The sequence below is a fragment of the Diabrotica undecimpunctata genome, chromosome 2 (assembly GCF_040954645.1).
Source record: "Diabrotica undecimpunctata isolate CICGRU chromosome 2, icDiaUnde3, whole genome shotgun sequence".
NCBI lineage: Eukaryota > Metazoa > Arthropoda > Insecta > Coleoptera > Chrysomelidae > Diabrotica > Diabrotica undecimpunctata.
This window is the reverse complement of record NC_092804.1, coordinates 90,357,091-90,377,475: the sequence shown is the minus strand read 5'-3', so window position 1 is coordinate 90,377,475 and position 20,385 is coordinate 90,357,091.

The window sequence follows — 20,385 nt, the reverse complement described above, 5'->3', positions numbered from 1 at the left end:
GTCTTTTTAATAAATCGGGAAAGAGCATGGGATATATAATTAATAAAAATTCAATATATTTTTTCTAAATTAAGATTTAATTAATAATTTCCTAGTTATTTTACATTAAAAGTCATAAGAAACGAAACTATTTGTAGAGGACGGGAATCTGTATTAAAAACAAATGTTTAAATTGTTCTACGAATTAAATGTATTCTGAAATTTTGCAAGAATATAATACATTTTTCAGGCCACCCCTTAGAGTTAGGCCACACGAGGTACAAGAACGTGTATGTGACAGGTTGGGTTTGGTCATATTGATATTGTTGATATTATTTAACAATATTTGAATTGACAAAATTTTAATTTTGTGATTTATTGTTTAAAAACAATATAGTTGATTAAGAACTGTATTCAGTTGAGGAGAAAGTAGCGATAATAAAAATGTTTTATTCAGGCAATAGTAATAAGATATCCCAATAGATAAATTCAAAGTCATTCAACAATTCAAAGGATTTTACAGAATTTTGAAAAAACTGGGACCGTGTTTTCTAATTGTACCTGTACAAACAATATTGATGAGATACTAAGAAATTTAGAAAATCAAAATGAAGTAAATGTAGCAGTTGTAGAAAATCCTAAAATAAGTTGGATCTTTGCAGACCAGTTTAATATTCTTAATTCCACGGCTTTAAAAATTTTGAAAAGAAATAAATTCCGTTCATATAAATTTCAATGTCATCAGGATCTAAGAGAATAAGAAGCTGAGCGACGAGCGGAATTTCGTTATGAAATTTTAGATAGGGCTAATGAAGACAGACAATTTTTAAAAAACATTTTGTTTAATGACGAATGTACATTTACATTCAATAATGAACGAAATGTTCAAAATCATAGGATTTGGTCGACACAAAAGCTATATCCAATATCGTCGAGAAATAAATGGTTAGGAATATTTAAACACAATATTATTGGACCATTTTTCTATGACGAAAAGTTAAATTAAAAAAAGGTTTTAGACTTGATACAAGAAGAGATTTTACCCAGACTTGCAGAAATAGCTCCAGATGAAGAAGAAATTTGGCTTCAAATGGATTGGTGCTGTACACACAATAACTGGGAGGTTAAGGAATTCCTTAAAAACAGCTTAAATAATTGTTTGATTGGACCTGCCTGTAATATTAAGTGGCCCCCGAGATCGGGTGATTCTAGCTTCAAACGATTATTTTATCTGGGGGCATCTAAAATCAAAAATCTATTCTGACCAACAATTTACAGATATTGAAGCAAAAAAATGCGAATTATTGAAAAGTGTGCAAAAATAAAGCCACGCATTCTAGCTAATGTTGGACGAGAATTCTACAATCGAGTGGGATACTGCTTAGTACAAAGTGGCTTATTGTTTGAACAATAGTTATAGTTTTATGTTTAGAAATTATAATTATTTTTAAAAAGGATCACAATAAAACTATATTGAAATTCTTTGAATTGTATAACCTGGAATTGAATTAGAGTGTTTTATGATATCTTATGTTAAATAAAGATCTGGCGGTGCTCGCACTATTGCCTAAATACAACATTATTGCGATTTTTCGTGAACTGAGTTGATTTCATTAATTTTATTGGTTTTTAAAGAATATAATTTATTTTTTACAAAGTACTATTTATTGTTCACTAGTAGTATTAGTCAAAATTTGCTTATTTTAGTATTTGTGTATAATTTAATCATAAAATAAGAATATTGACAATTCAAATATTGTCAAATATATCAGAATCATCAATATGACCAAACGCAACATGTCATACACATTCTTGTACCTAGTGTGGCCTGCCTTTAAGGGGTGGCCTTAAAAATGTATTATATTTTTACAAAATTGTGGAATACATTTAATTCGTAGAACAATTTTAACATTTGTTTTTAATGCAGATTTAAGATTACCTATTTGTTAATTAATTATATTAATATAAATATATATATATATATATATATATATATATATATATATATATATATATATATAAAGTTAAGATTAATTTTTTGTTATTATTAATCTCTACATTATAAATCTGAAGAAAAATATATATATAAATTTTGTTAATATTGACTGCAAATCTGCGAATGAGCTGCTTAAGGATCAGGGGCAAGTTTTTTAATATTAGCCTATTAATGTACATGCCCCAACAGAGGACAAGGAAGACGAAGAAAAAGACAATTTCTATGATGATTTAAAAAGAACATATGACAATTGTCCCAGAAATGAGATTAAAATAGTAATCGGTGATTTGAACGCAAAAATCGGAAGGGAAGAAATATATCTACCGCACATTGGTAAATATAGTCTCCATAATAATACTAATTCGAATGGACACCTAGCAGTCACCTTCGCAGCCTCAAAGAACATGATCGTAGGAACACATGTTTTCTACTCAAAAAATACATATGGGGACTTGGACCTCGCCTGATGGATTAACGAACAACGAAATTGATCATGTGCTCATAGATGCTAAGACACTTCTCCAACCTTATGGATGTCCGCACCTATCGAGGCGCCAATATTGATTCAGATCATTTTCTAGTTGGCACAAGAATTCGGGCTAGAATCTCGAAATGCGAAGAAGTACCAAAGCAAGGCGCCTTAATATTGAACTCCTCAAAAACCCTCAAAGAATAGAAAGGTTTCAAGACTATATCGAAACTAAATACATAACTAAAAAGAATCTAACAATTAATGAACAATGGGAAGTGTGTAAAAATTACATTAAAGGCGCAGCAAATAAGCTTCTAGGGCCTCAAAGACCACCACCACGCAATGAGTGGTTCGATGCTGAGTGCGAGGACATTACAAGAAGAAAGAACAATGCATATAAACTGATGCAGCAAAGAAGAACCCGAGAAAAAGAACAAAAATATAAAGATCTCAGAAGAGAAGAGAAGTACATCCATCGAAGAAAAAGGCGAAGTAATGAAAATAGAATATTGGAAGAACTTGAGGCATTAAAAAAGGAAAATCAAACAAGAAAATTCTATAAAAATAAAGCAAGAAAAGAATTTAAACCAAGGATCGGACTATGTAACGATAAGGAGGGGCATATACTCAATACAAAAGAAGAAGTATTGAAAAGGTGGTTGGAACACTATAAAGAACTACTTACCATCGAAGTAGAAGATCCAAATCAACCACCCCCAGAAGCAAACAACACTACACCATTCGAGCCTCCATCAATTCAGGAAGTACGGGATGCAATAAAACATCTAAAAAATAATAAATCTCCAGGAAGTAATGGTATACTCGCGGAACTTATTAAATGTGGAGGTGCTACTCTAAATAATCATATATATAAAATCATACTGAGAGTCTGGAATGAGGAACAAATCCCAGAAGATTTGTGTATTGGGATCGTTTGCCCGCTACACAAAAAGGGCGATGAATTAGAATGCAAAAACTATAGGGGAATAACCCTCCTTAATACAGCATACAAAATATTTTCGAGTATTTTATATAGTCGCCTGAGTGCATATTCAGAGGACCTTGTTGGCGAATATCAAAGTGGTTTTAGGCCTGGTCGATCAACAACAGACCAGATCTTTGTGCTAAGGCAATTACTGGAAAAAACCAATAACTTCAATATTGACACATACCATCTTTTCGTAGACTTCAAATCAGCCTATGATAGTGTCCTAAGAAATAAATTGTATGAAGCCATGGATGAATTCCACATCCCTGATAAACTGATAAGATTGGTTAAGGCTACAATGCGTAAAGTTGTTTGCAAAGTCGAAATAAAGGGCGAACAATCACAGGCATTTGAATCGTATGTTGAGCTACGACAGGGAGATGCGCTGGCGTGTCTTCTTTTCAACATAGCTCTGGAAAAGGTGGTCAGGGATGCCCAAATTTTGACATATGCAGATGATGTCGACCTAGTTACCCGCACAACACGCAAGCTAGAAGAAATGTATACCACCTTGTCAAACGCCTTAAAAAATATGGGCCTGCAAGTAAATGAAGATAAAACTAAGATAATAGCATGAATACCCAACAATAGAGCCAGAAACATCGGCCACCAATTCACGGTTGATAATTCTACCTTTGAAGTGGTGGACAAATTCACATACTTAGACTCCCTGATCATCAAGGAGAACGTCATCACGGAAGAAATCAAGCGAAGAATAATCCTAGTAAAAAACTACTATTTTGTACTGAGTAGACATATAAGAAGCAGAAACTGAAGCCAAAAAACAAAAATAACAATATACAAAACCCTTATACAACCAGTGTTGACATATGGGTCTGAGACATCGACCATTTCCAAGGCAGATGAAAATCTCCTGCTTATATTTGAACGAAGGATCCTGAGAAGAATGTTCGGTGGCATCTGTGAAAATGGCGTTTGGAGAAGGAGGTACAACTACGAGATATATCACAGATATAAACATATATTTGGTGGTAAAGACGTAGTATACTTTATAAAAATAGAAAGACGTAAGATGGACAGGACATCTGGCAAGATCACAGCAGAACAACCCTCCTTGAAGAATCCTTATGTCGCAACCTGTGGGAAGTAGAAGTAGGGGTAGGCCAAAACTCAGATGGAGGGATGGTGGTCTAGATGAGAAGGTAGACAAATAGGCGCCGCAAACTGGCAACAGTTGGCAATGGATAGAACTGACTGGCGTGATAGACTTGGGAAGGTCGAGGCTCTTTTATAGGGCTGAAGCACCAATGATGATGATGATTGACTGCAGATCTGATGGTCAAAAATCAAAAGAAATATTTTATTGAAAGTTGTGGATTATTGCCAAGTAAATGTAGATATAAATATTGGAGAATAAAAAATTCACCCTCACTAATAGATGCATCTATTTAAATCAGGAGTTATACAGAATTATACAAAAATAAATTACCACCAGTTTATAAATTTCTGTACAAAAATTTGATAAAAAATCTAAGAATCATCATTTCTGAACATGCAGAATCAAATCCATTAACCAATATTTTACTAATATTAATCTGAGCCACTTGGTGAATTACATAGTAATATACATGGTTCTAAATATATATATATATATATATATATATATATGTATATATATATATATACATATATATATATATATATATATATATATATATATATATATATATATATATATATATATAAATACAATAAAATAATTACAAATTGTCTAGTGCTAATAGCATATTTTTAGTTGAATTTATAGCCATCAAAAAAGCTCTATACCTAATTATTATAGAATTAATTCAAGAGAATAATATTAAAAAACGGCGCGTGGCACTTGGGGAGTGCAGACAGAAGTGAACACTTCTTATAGCGCCCTATTACTATATGCGGGTCAAATAAATTTTATCTCCACTTATTACTGAATTGTTAATATTTGTTTCTAATAACATCACATATTAAAGTTCTTTAAAACTTAATAAATCTTGTTTGTTTTAAAAGTTTAAAATGTTTAAACATAAACCTAAAAAATGTTTTTCTAAAAATTTTGTTTAATGGTTTTTAGTAATATTGAAAATTTGTTAAATATAATAAGTATAGAATTTATTTATCGTTTACATTCTCGTTAACACTTATACGTGTTATACTTTTAATAAAGGCTTATTGAATTGAAGGCTTATTATTTGAAAATGGCAAATTTGCCGAAACATTTAAGCAATAGTTAAGTAGTTTTATTTACAACAGACCGACAAACCCAGGAAATAAAAAAAGTTTCTATTGTAATTTTCTAATTGTAAATAAAACTCCTTTTTTTGTACGTCTCTATATTTCGCTAATTGTTTGTTAGCTTCATCAGAAGAAACTACGATATAACATATATCATTATAACACAGTATAAAACTGATTATTTCTATTGTTTGTTTTTTTGTTTTTTATGTTTTCTTTTTGTGTTTTTAATCACTAATTATAATTATACACTTTGTATTAGTAGAAGTGATATTTGTCTGTCAGTTAGTAGAGTAGGTAGGTCCTACTGTTTTGAACATTGAACTGTTTAAAAATACTCTTAATTCTGTAAGTTTAATAATTTATAATATTGTTCTTTTTATTTATAATAATATTGTAGTTTCTCCTGATGAAGATAACAAACAATTAGCGAAATATAGAAACAAAGAAAAAATATACGACAGACTGCATACTTGCTAATTCACTACAAAATGTTTTGTTAATAATACAACCAGTTTTGTTATATATATATATATATATATATATATATATATATATATATATATATATATATATATATATTGAAATGATTTCAATATGTTAAAAAGTATACAACTTAAATGGATTTTTATATGAGTTTGTTGTTCATGAATTTCATGAAGCCATCACAATGTGGGTTCGACTCTGAAATAAAAGAGAGAAAAAGATTAGTAAATTGTTAAATAAATTAATTTTGACTTACCTGGTATAGTGTTAATAATTTCTGAATAGTATAGTTGCCTAGTGTATAGGTGAATCGTCTACACCTTAAAAAGAACAAAAAAAGAAGAATTCTTAAAAAATATTTAAACATAGAAATTTTGAAAACGTCAGAAAATAAACTGTCAAGCAAGTCTATGGGAGCTAAATTAAAAGGGGTTTTGTTAAATAAGAAATTACAATGATGTGGAGATGAAAAGAATAAATTGTATTAGCATTGTAATAGAATAAGTTTTATATCTGAACATTTTTTTTTATAAATTCCCAAATTAGATGTGATTAAAGTGATTATGAGAAATTAATGTGGATTGACAAATGTGTCAGAACAGGACAGTTTTATGGTTTAAAAAAAAAAGAAGACGAAAAGAAAAAAGAACGTTGGTTGTTGTTAGCAACGGATAATAGATTTTGGAGAGAGACAAGAAATTTTGAAAGGAGAGTCCTGAAATTGTGGAATAGGTCGGGAGTGTTTTTTTAACTCGTCTAAAGAGAATTTTAGTTTTTCCACAGTTTCCACAGCAGAGATATCCAGAATTTGTTCCAGAGAGTAAGAGAAACAATTTAACTTATAAATTATTATTGGAGTACAGAAATGTCATTTAAATTGAGAAAATTAAAATTCATGAATTAACATAATTGCGATAGGCCTTAAAAAAATTGAAAATATTAATGATCATTAAATTAAAAATAGAATAGTACGTACCTTAACTTCCGAAGAGAGGATTGATATTCCAGTTTCACCAATTATTTTGCGAGTAGTTAGTTTTCTTTAAATAAATCAGAACTGTTTTAAAGTAAGGTTGGATAATAATTTTGGGGATCATTTGAAATTTTGATTATATTTGAATGCAAGTTGAAAGTCAGCGGAATAAAGTGTTCATTTTCTTTTCTTTATAGTTCATTTAAACACTTTCTAAAGTTGCAATATTTATTTAGTTTTTAGGTACTTGTATAGAGTCTCCACATTTTGTAATAAATTTTTATTGTCACGACTCTAAACCACATTAAGATTTATACGATTCCTATTTTTGTAAAATTTTAAAGACAACCCAAGTTGCAGACGAATTTTATTGTTTATATTAAATTTGTTCAATATTAATAAATAACGTGCTTCATTTGGGTTAATTTATCAAAGGTCTAAAGTAAATTTTGGTTTAATTTCTTTTTGAACTCTACCAGGAGACTACAGAGTCGACGTCACACAGTGACAGATTGCTTAGAACACATAATTAAGCTAGCTGAGGTATATATTAAATTAAACAACGAACCACAGATTTTAAAAATTACAACATTTATTATAAATAAAAATAAAATTAATAAAATACAACTTTTTCAGTATATATATATATATATATATATATATATATATATATATATATATATATATGTATATATATATATATATATATATATATATATATATATATATATATATATATATATATATATATTGTTATGATTGTTTATTTTGAGTTCAAACTTAGTTTATTGAGCCAATAAAAAGGAATTATAACTTATTTGTTATCAAAAGTAAAATAATCCTTATATTACCTGTGTTCGATGGATTCAAAAGATTTTCTAGTTGTCTTTTATCGGGAGAGAAGAAAAGGATAATAATACAAATATATTATATTACAAAGATTTACGTTTCTTTATTTTATATGAACGAATAAAACAATTATTAAATTCTGTCGTTATCTTATCAATCAGCATACAAGAAAATAAATCAAATTACAATGATAATAAGATTATAAAGCTACATACATTTATATTACGTGAAAAACCAATTTTACTTAAATTTTTCTTTACTTAAAAAAAGGAACCACAAAACTTTAAACTTTTGATTAGCCTAACAAAACCTCAGTTCTTAAATTTTAATGCTAATGACCATGATGTCGAAACGATCCTTCACAGATATAAATTTCAATTGTACAAACACTTACAGTTTATTTTCTTCTTGAGTTGTATGTTGGAACATACCCAGAAAAGTCCAGTCTCCTCAAAGATGTGATCTCCCCTTGTTGGCACCTCGGCTCCTTCTTTACGTCTCTGCAAACCTCCTGCAGACTACACAAAAAACACCTGATTCTCTTCTCCAAACTCCGCTACTTATTTATGACACCAGGACCTCCTTTTGTCAACTTGATGCCGTAAGAATACTTTCACATATACTTTATAAAATGCCCACGGTAGATACAAGGACCTCTTTTAATATACTTGTTATCTCCTTCTTCAAACTATTCACTTCTTTTCGTTACGCCGGTATCCAAACTCACGAACCACACCCTATCTTGAGACACACGACTGTTTCCTTTCGATGACCAAAATATGACTAACTTCTCCCGTCTCCTCATCGGCTCACAAATTCCCATTTAAAAACGACCGTCCAATCAAAAAGCTTAAATTGTGTTTACTATGATTTTGGAAAAGCCTAATTTCGGTTTCAGAGATAACTAAATAGCTTACTTTAAAATTGGTTCCTTTCAATACATCATTTATACATATTTCAAAAGATTAGAATATGGTCATTTAATACTCGACTCTACAAACAATGAAAAGATTAACTTACAGGTAAAATGTCTTCTAATTCTAAACAAAGGATTTTTGATAATTTTGTTTGAAACGAAAAAAGGTCGTTTGCTAAACAAATTTCTATTCTTATCTACACTAAATCTTATCTTAAATTACTATATACAATTTGTTTATATTGATATCTTGAAATTTTATTTCGATGGATTTTTTTATTTATTTTTCTTTGGTTGGGAAAGAAGAAACATAACAAATCCCCGCCTTTGCATATGATAAAAATTACTGAATTATTTAGGGATTTTTCTCTATGCAAAAACAATAAAGAATAGTCTTCCAACATTTTTTTAATTTCTTCTTTCACCTGTTGTCGATATTTATATGGGATCGGGTACGTCTTCGATTGAAAGTTTTCCAAGTTTTTAACCTCAAAGGAATGTTGGTGCTTTTTTGCCACTCTGTTTTCCTCATTTATTAAAGTTTTGTGTTCTTTTAACATCAGACTCACCTCATTTTCTTTTTCTTCTCCACATATCAATTTTCTTTCTTTTTCCTCAGATTTTTGACACATATTTATCGCACATTTTTTCTCCTCTTTTTCATCAATCTCTTCCTTAAATACCACTGTTTCAATCATCTCCTTTTCATTTTCCTTTGTTGACACTATTTCTTTTTCTTCTTCGGGGCTTATCCCTTCTTTTGAGGAATCTCCGGTAGTGACTTCCTTTATCCTTTTCTTAAGTTTTCTTCCTTTTCTTCTTTGTCCTCGCTTCGTTGCCAAATTCATTTCCACTGTTTGTTCTTTTTTCGAATTATCAATTTTCTTTTTCCCATGTTCATTTTCCTGACTGTCCTGTTCTTCTTCTTTTTCCTCTGTGATTTTCATCGTGTTATTTTTGAAATCTATCACCACATGTTTTTCTGCCAATTCATCCACTCCTACGATCATATCATGCGACATGTTTGGCATCACAACACATTGTAGTGCATAAAATTTCTTATCCAATCGTACTTTCACTCGTATTCCCTCATTTATCGTTGCCAATGTCCGTTTATTTGCACCCACCAAATTTACCCGTGCTATTTTGTAGATCAAATTCGTTAAATTAACTTCCTCTATTAGTTTTCTGTTGATCAGTGTCATTTCCGATCCAGTATCAATCATAATTTTAATCGGTGTCTCGTTGATAAAACTATCTACTAATTTCAGATTTGCTCCACTTATTTTGTCCTTATTTTCTGCCAATTTAATAAATTCCTTCGGGTGACAAAAAATTCCTGTTTGTTTCTTTGTTTTTAGTGAGCGCCTTCGTGAAAAAGACGCTTGCTGTTCTTGTTTGCTTCTAATTCTGTCGCTTTGTCTCTCATCCTCATATTCCTCTATGTGTGTGTTGTTGACCGCTCTTCTATTTTCTCTTGGTCTCTCGGACCCGTATCGGTTTTCGCGATTTTCCGGTTCATTCGTTCTATTATTATTTCGGTTTTCCTGATATGTGCGAGTGTTGTTTCTATTCTGGTTCTCTCGATATCTGTTTTCGTTCCATTGCCGATTTCTTTGTTCATAATTTACTCTTCCGTTGTCTCTACTTTCGTTTTCCCTTCTCGGGACAAATTCTCTTCTTGTGTACTCTCTCCTAAAGTTTTGTCCTCTATCTCTATAGTCTTGATTTTCTCGTTGTCTATAATTTTCTTGCGTTCTCCTCATTTTTCTTTCTCTTAATTTTGCTTCTCGTATCTGTAAGAATTGACATAAACTGTCAATATCTTTGTAGTTTTGTAGAGTTATGTGATCTTCTAAGGTATCTTCAAAATGTCTGGCTATTAGTTCCACTAGCTGTTCGGACGAATAGTTGTAATGTAAGTGTCTTGCATTGTTGTATAGTTGTAGGGCATATGTTTTTTCTGATATACCTATACTATCCTGATATCTCCCATTTTGTAATTCCTTGTTTATCTCTATCTGTTGTATTTTCCCCCAGAAATAGTTCAGAAATTTTTGTTCAAATGTTTGCCAATTTTGCAATTCTTCTTCTTTGCTATCAAACCATAAACTTGCCTCATCTTTAAGATGGTTCCTTATCGTTTCCTTTGCTGTTTCGAAATTACCGATATGTCGTACTTTCTTTTTTAAATTGTTAATGAAAATTACTGGGTGTAATTTTTTTACGTCCCCGCCAAACTGTATTTTTATGTCACCCGGACTTTGGATGAGTACTTCTCTCCTGTCTCCCATCTCTTGTTGTTTTCTGATATCCTCAATTTGTTTTTCTATTTCTTTCTTGTCTTCTTGTAAAGCCATTTCAAATTTTGTTTCTAACTGTTCTAATTCTTTTTTCTGTACAGTCTTAATATCTTTCATTTTAGTTTCTATTTCTTCTCTCTGCATCTCTAGTTTCCTCTCTGTTTCTTCTCTGACTTTTTCTAAACAGACTTTTACCTCATTTTCATATTTGTCAAAACGCTTTTCCATTTTCTATCATTTTCTTTTAATTTTTGTTCTATTGCTAGCCTTGTTTCCCGTTGGTTTTCTTCCATTGTCTGTTTTGTTTAAATTTGGTTTTTCTCTATTGTTTGTGTCTGTATTTGCATCATTGCTAATAATTTTTCCAGCATCCCTGTTTCTTTTCTTTCCTCCATTATTGTAGCATTTCCTTCATTATCCGATCCTTCATCAATAATTGTTTCCTCTTCTATCTCATCCTCTTTCCTTTCTTGCGTTTTGCTTTGACTCCTTGTGGTCGACATGTTAGTTAGATTATTTATCCCCGCCAAATATGAAGCTTTAAAATTTGTGCAATAATATCCCCGCCAAATATAAAATTCGAGTAATTTTGCAAAGACGAAAACTTTTCCTCTTATCCCAAATGCAATAAATTCAAATAAATGCAATAAAATTTTAAAACTTTTGTCAGTTGTAAAAATCAATCAAATATCATAAATTATATCATGTAAAAATTTGTACCTAGAGAAATTTGAAATGTAATGTCATAAAAGCAAATATTATAAACTTTAACCATCGGCAAATAAATTTTCAATCAATCTGCTTTCTTTCTCTATCCGTTTAAATTTTAACTAGAAATACTTTCTACGCCCCACGTTGGGCGCCATTTGTTATGATTGTTTATTTTGAGTTCAAACTTAGTTTATTGAGCCAATAAAAAGGAATTATAACTTATTTGTTATCAAAAGTAAAATAATCCTTATATTACCTGTGTTCGATGGATTCAAGAGATTTTCTGGTTGTCTTTTATCGGGAGAGAAGAAAAGGATAATAATACAAATATATTATATTACAAAGATTTACGTTTCTTTATTTTATATGAACGAATAAAACAATTATTAAATTCTGTCGTTATCTTATCAATCAGCATACAAGAAAATAAATCAAATTACTATGATAATAAGATTATAAAGCTACATACATTTATATTACGTGAAAAACCAATTTTACTTAAATTTTTCTTTACTTAAAAAAAGAAACCACAAAACTTTAAACTTTTGATTAGCCTAACAAAACCTCAGTTCTTAAATTTTAATGCTAATGACCATGATGTCGAAACGATCCTCTACAGATATAAAATTCAATTGTACAAACACTTACAGTTTATTTTCTTCTTGAGTTGTATGTTGGAACATACCCAGAAAAGTCCAGTCTCCTCAAAGATGTGATCTCCCCTTGTTGGCACCTCGGATCCTTCTTTACGTCTCTGCAAACCTCCTGCAGAATACACAAAAAACACCTGATTCTCTTCTCCAAACTCCGCTACTTATTTATGACACCAGGACCTCCTTTTGTCAACTTGATGCCGTAAGAATACTTTCACATATACTTTATAAAATGCCCACGGTAGATACAAGGACCTCTTTTAATCTACTTGTTATCTCCTTCTTCAAACTATTCACTTCTTTTCGTTACGCCGGTATCCAAACTCACGAACCACACCCTATCTTGAGACACACGACTGTTTCCTTTCGATGACCAAAATATGACTAACTTCTCCCGTCTCCTCATCGGCTCACAAATTCCCATTTAAAAACGACCGTCCTATCAAAAAGCTTAAATTGTGTTTACTATGATTTTGGAAAAGCCTAATTTCGGTTTCAGAGATAACTAAATAGCTTACTTTAAAATTGGTTCCTTTCAATACATCATTTATACATACTTCAAAAGATTAGAATATGGTCATTTAATACTCGACTCTACAAACAATGAAAAGATTAACTTACAGGTAAAATGTCTTCTAATTCTAAACAAAGGATTTTTGATAATTTTGTTTGAAACGAAAAAAAGGTCGGGAAAGAAGAAACATAACAATATATATATATATATATATATATATATATATATATATATATATATATATATATATATATATATTATATATATATATATATATATATATATATATATATATATATATATATATATATATTGCAATGTATAAAGAGGATAAGTATTACACTACACTTAGAAGGAGTCCTGTTCCATCTTTATCCCCTCCTAATGGACCAACAGCACAGCTCCTCACTGACATCTTAACTAATACTTATAATTTCAGCAACAATTTTTACATTAAAGATTTATTTGATTTTAGGTTTTTCATTAATAATTTCCAATTACCACAAAATTATGTTTTAGTTTAGACAATGTGTTGAAAACCAGATGGTTCAGAAAACCCATGTGTAGTAGTAAATTTATAAGCTATTACTCTCATCATCCAAATAAGATGAAAATGAACCTTATAACAGAATTAAAAGCACATGTTTTAAGGCTTTCTCGTCCAGATTATCTACAAGTCTACAAGAAGATCTTCAATTGTTAAAAAATATTTTTATTGAAAACTCTTATCCTCCAGATATGCTACATATGATGCTTTTTTCTAATATTGTTAATATACATAACTTAACACCATTTTTTGCTAAATCTCAGAACATTACATATAACAATCAGAACATCTATTATCATTTACTACCTTTTATACCATCATTAACACCTAAATTAGTACAAACACAAAAGGTTATTGACAATATAAAAATAGCAACAAAGAACGTCAAAACTATTTCATCTTTCGTCCCAGTCACATGTGAGATTAAACGAGCGACAAGAAGTATTCAAAAGTATTCAAAAAAGTATTCAAAGACTTCAAAAAGCTATGATAATAACACCGATTTCAGTTCATACAAATCTTTATTATTTTATGCAATATAAAAAAAATGTCTAAAGTGGAAGTGGTATATATACGGACAAAAAGACATGTCTATATAATAGGTAATTAGAGAGTGGACTGGCTGGCCAAAGATTACATAGCAAAGGGTGAGATTTTAACTCAGATGCTCATCAAGTGATGCAATAAATAACGATCAAGCTAGAATAATATACAGTATGGGAAAATTATGGAACCATATTTTAAGCATGTCATATAAATTCATATTTTTCTTTACATCAAGAACTTCCTTCAGCACCTAATTATATATTTAAATATAACCTGGGCGATATTTCTATTGGTGTGAGATTAAAAACTCGACACGAAAAATATGCCACACATCTGCATACATTAGGAATAGTTAATTCACCTGTTTGCTTTTGTTATAATATTTCAAGGAATTAGAGATTTTAATCTATTAATGTTCCCTGGAATTGGTACAGAATAAAGTTTCCATGAGATGAAAATAATTAACATACTGATTGACTATTTGAAAGAAATAAACATACTGAAACAGTTTCAGTCATGAAACGGTTATAGATATAACAAAACTTAATTAAAGAAAATAAACTAAACTTAACTAGAATAAAATAAACTAAACTACACTAGTTTTGGTATTTTTTTACATCACTAAGGATTGGTAAAAATGCGCATTTTTTGGATCTACCCTGAAAAATGCAAATAGGCAAAATTTTCGTGTTATTTATTACGAAACATAAGAAAAGTGTTATCATGTTAAAAAAAATTATAAAAAGTAGAAAATCCAAAAATTAGCAAGAGGAAAATGTTATCAAAATACGAAAGAGCCTTAGTTACATAAAGTATAGACATTGTAAATACCAATCATTTTTCCCCTTTACATTATACAAAAATATATAATATTGTAAAATGGACAAAATTCATTGGATTTTAATAAAACTAGACAATTTTAAACATTCTAAAAAGCGCATTTGCGTACAATTAATACAATATAAAATATTCGAAACATGTTCAATGTTGCCGCATATATAGTTGTTTTTTGCGGAGTAAATATATTGAATTTGAGTATAATTTGAGTACAGTTAATAAGAGTATATCTAGTACATATTAGTAATAAGAGTTCTCGTTACTGACTATTTAATAACAAAATAAAACCTACCCTAATCCAGTCAAATCTAAAAAGTTAAATTAAAATAAGTTAAATAAGCAATTCAACCAATGAAAAACAAAATGAAATTGCACTCATTCGCAAAAACTCGTTTATTGGTAACACAATAAAACCTAAACTAAAGAAATCCAATCAAATCTAAATGAACATAAGTTAATGCATTAAATACAGTTATATGAATCACTCTATTATGCCTTTATGATTGTAATCGAGAATTAGTATTTTCGCAATAAACAATATCTCTGAAAAGTGCGGCAATATTGGTTAAAAAATGTACACAACGAACACGCATGTCGTTGTGAGCAGCTATAAAATGGCGGCTGCAGTTTAAAATTTATGTCAAATATCAGTTTTTGAATAAAAAATAGCGGAAAACTACTACTAAGCGGTAAAAAATGTACTATGTAATATATATATATGTAAGTCAAATTTCAGACTAACCCGACTAGCCTTAGTAATGTAAATAATTCTAAAGTTAACTAACTACTAACTAAAATTACTATTATACTAAATAAATTTAACTAAACTACATATTGTTCCGTAACGCAAATCAAAAACTCGAAGAACTGGTTACTGTTTTTTACACGTTCTCTCCATAAAAACTCATCAAGATATGACTGAAACAGTTCCCTGGATGTTCCGCACTGTCTACGCAGCTTTTTCTTTGCCCGCATCCATACACTTTCGATACTCTGTGTATGAACACTGTCGTCATCCGGATCAACAAAGTGTTGCTGATGAACAACAACCTTATGTTCATACACACCACCGTCCATGCGACCGATATTTGCGTAAGCTCTCCATCCATCCGAATTAATTATGGTTCCCGGTAAAATCATTCTAAAAAGAATATTACTTTATTCCCTGAATATATATTTTAACAATAACATACCTGGATATAATGGACAGAAGTGTTTGTTCATCCCTTGCTTCCACCTGTTATATAAAGACTGTCCCACTACCTCTCTCGACACCTCCAAAAACCCATTTTTCGGGCCTAAAAGCGCCTCGGTGGTATTTTCTTTGAAAGAAGTACGACTCGTCTATTTCCACAGTTATCGGTTGACCGTTCTCAATAAATCCTCCAATTTCTACAGGATGCTGAGCTAAAAAAGTAGTGCAAACCTCCCTGCAAAAATTGTACCAATCGACAACAGTTCCACTTCTCGCACTGATTCTTGCTTCCTCCCTGATTTGTAGTTGAGTAAAATCTTTGGCAAATCCATACATAATGGTCACTATCTGCTTTAACGACAAGTTACTTCGCGAGAAGAAGGATTCATTACGCACTGAACTTGCCTCACCACATCTATTTCAAAACCACTTATATCCGTCCCCGCGGCTGCTTCGCTTAATTAAATTTTTACTAACATTACATAAATTGCATATTATGCTATTTTTTATTAGGCGCCGCAACGCACACCACACTAGCCACTGGAACTTATCAGTAAATGCTAAATCCGCTAAAGTTTTTCTGTCTTCCCTCATTTGCGCTACATTAAAGAGCATTTGAGGTTCCACAATATTAATTGGCATTTTAAAAAATTAAATTCAAACAAAATTGAAACAACAAAACAAAATTGAAAAAAAATCCAATAAAACGATTTCACAACTAACACTGAACGGTAACAATCTAACAGTAAGTAAGAAAGAAATTCTTTCAAAGAATAATAAGAATAGTATTCACATTCAGGTACTTTCTTTACCATACCATACATCTGGTGACCATCTGTAACAATCTGGCAACGGGTGATTTGAGGATTGCCAAATCTATCACCTTATCTATCAAAGGCAAAAATTTGTAATAATTAACTGCAAATAATATGAGAAGAAACGAGTTTTTATTCGTTTGTGTTGTATATAAAAAAAAGTAAAAAATAAAAACATTGCATAATTCATATAATAATATAATAAAAATGTATTTTTGAAAGCTTTTCTATTTGTAATTGAAGCCTACAACACATACATTATAAAGACAACACAGTCAAATGTCAAAAATTTGTTCTATGAATTTAATTGACAGCTCCCTTGTAGCTAACTTCAATGGGACCAAATGTGAAAATCGTCCAAAAGCTATAATTTTCAGTAAAAAGTAGGTAATAATTTATAAACTTTACGTTTTAGGTAAATTTTTATTTTTCATTAGAAAACATAATTTTGAATAGCTATGGCAACAGTGGTTAAAATTACCCTTCTTGATCATAAGAAACAGTTGTCATTCCTGTCATTTCTTGTTGTTTCATGGTAAATAATGGCGGTGGCTTTTAAAAATCGGGCATATTTTAAATCGAAATTACATAAAAAAGAACGCTTTGCACCGAATAAAAATCATTGCACAATCATTAGTAAGTGAAGGAGAATTCATTGATATAAATTTCATCTCCGTAGACACGGTTCCGGTTAATGGAAATTGTTAGTATTCAGTATAATGCATAATAATTTATTTATTTATTAAATAAATAACAACTATAACGCCTCCACTGGCTATCACCACATAACCTAATATTTATAAAACATACATATAAAAAATAACTTACTTGAAAAGTGATAACGTTTCGCTCTTCGAACTTCCGCGACCACAGACAAGACACTTAAATCGCATTTTACTAAAATAGTAGCAAAGAATATAGACGCTTAAGCGTCTAACAGTAAGTAAGAAAGACGCTTAAGCGTCTATATTCTTTGATAGTAGGTAAATGACTCTTAAAAATTTAAAATAAAATTTGCTTGTCACATAAAATATGTAAACACAAAAAATGGCGAAAATATTTTCAAACACAAGATCAACTTCGTAATGCTTCCTAAGAAATCATGAACTTCGTATCAAAACCATTGAGCAAAGAGACAAAAGAGGGAATGTAAAGGTAGTGGGGGCAAAAATATTGTTAGACAGGAAGTGCCATCTTGAGAGGCCAAATTAAACAAGGCAAGAGAGTCTTTCCTTGTTTAAGAAATCAAATTTAGTTAGGTTATGTTATTATTTGTCCCAACTGTCACATGAAATCTTATTTATATTGAAGTTTTTTAACAATTGTTTCACATTTTAGACTGTTATCGTTAATATTTAATTAAAATTTTCTCGTCTAAGACACATTCTGAAAACTATTTTATAGCTACTGTTAATAAGTGTCGTAAAATTTAAATTTGGCGCATTCGCATTTCCGGATATGTCCGCCATCAGAGGCCACTTTTTTGGTCGCCTTTTCACATCGAGTTAGAATCTATGGAGAAGCTATGAGCATATTAACGTATGTACTAAAAACGGCGTAGGTAGGCGTGGCTAACTGTGATATCAATATGGCGGTGGGATCATGGCCGGACTCAATAATATTAAAACTACTATAAAAATATGACTAGTTATTCAGAAGATTTAATCATAATCTAAAAAAGTGCAATACATTTTTAATAAACTATGATTTATTTATCCCGCGGTAAACACTAAAAACACGATATATTATACATAAAGATAAATTAATACAGTCAAATACTATTAATTTACTCTCTGAAGTACGGGCCATTACTTTGTTTACATATTTGTATACTAACCTGTAGAACGTTATTCCTGAAGATTTTTTATTAACATTGCTTCTGCCACTGCAACTACGTTGAGGACAAGAAACTATTATTATGCACTATCACAATATATTATTACAGTTTCTATAAAAGTATTATAAAACTAAAAATATTCGAAAAATAACAAACGTAAATAAACATATACGATCTGTCCAAAGTGGCAAAACAATATGGCCGAAGTGAGGTCGTTTTTAGTCACGTGATGCCCTCTCCATAGATTCTAACTCGATGCCTTTTCATAACGATTAGATTCCTTCTTTTGTCTTTTTGCTCGATCATGATACTATGACTAACAAGATAGGATCTTCCCGTAGCACAAAATCGGTCGTGTTCGCGCATGCCGTCATTGGAGATCAGATTTGAATTCTTGTTAAAGTTAAATGGGATTTGTATGCATTCTGTGATGAAATTATTTAATTAGCAAAATAATAATATTAAATAAAGGTTTAATAATTACAATAATCGTACACAAAAAGATATGTCCAAACTATTTAATAAAGATTATTTATTGACACATACAAAAAACTGACATTACGAACGTGCAAGTCTCCAATTACGTCACGACTTATGCGCAATATCTTATCTTCTTAATCATAGTATCATGTGCTCGATGATCAAAACAATAAACAATAACAAAGGTATTTCATGTTGCGGACACTTTTTAAAGCGTTCACCGAGTCTATATATTATACGTCATTGGGATGATTATAAACAATGACGTATAATATCAATGACTATATAGACGCGGTGGACGCTTTAAAAAGTGTCCGCAACATGAAATAACTTTGTTATTGTTTATTGTTTTGATACGAAGTTCATGATTTCTTAGGAAGCATTACGAAGTTGATCTTGTGTTTGAAAATATTGGTTGCGTTCACCAGACTCGATCGCTTAGAAGCTGCTTGCAAGCGGCTTATAATCGATTCTGGTGAACGATATGCTGATCATGCGCTAACTCCAAGCGGCTGATAAGCAGTCGCCATTTTATTCAGCCTTAAATTTGTTTTGCTTAATCATCGCTGAATAGCTTCTTCTAATAGTAAGATCCCGCCAAATTTAAATTTATCCAACAAAAAATGGCAAATTTGATCCAAATAGAGTATAATTTTAATAACACTATTTATAAAATAGTGGAAAGTGAAGAGGTTCACAATTTATTAGAAGGTAATATACATATTTCTATAAATAAGAGGTTATGTGAAATTCCTTAAATTTTTTAATATAATTTGATGTTAAAATATTACATTTATATATATTTTTTAGATCCCGAATATTTCGAAAAATATTGCCAAGAGAACAGAAATGCAATCGAGATATCCGTAGAAAATTTAGACGTAGAGAATATCCCTCCTACAGTAAATGTGCCTGTGCCATTTTCATGGAGTATTAAAACCACTAAATTATTACTATCATGCTACAACGAAAAAAAGGAACTTTTTCGCAATCCAAAAATAAAGAAAAGGCAAGTGTGGGGCCAAATAGTAAAAATTTTTTAGTACTAGTTTAATA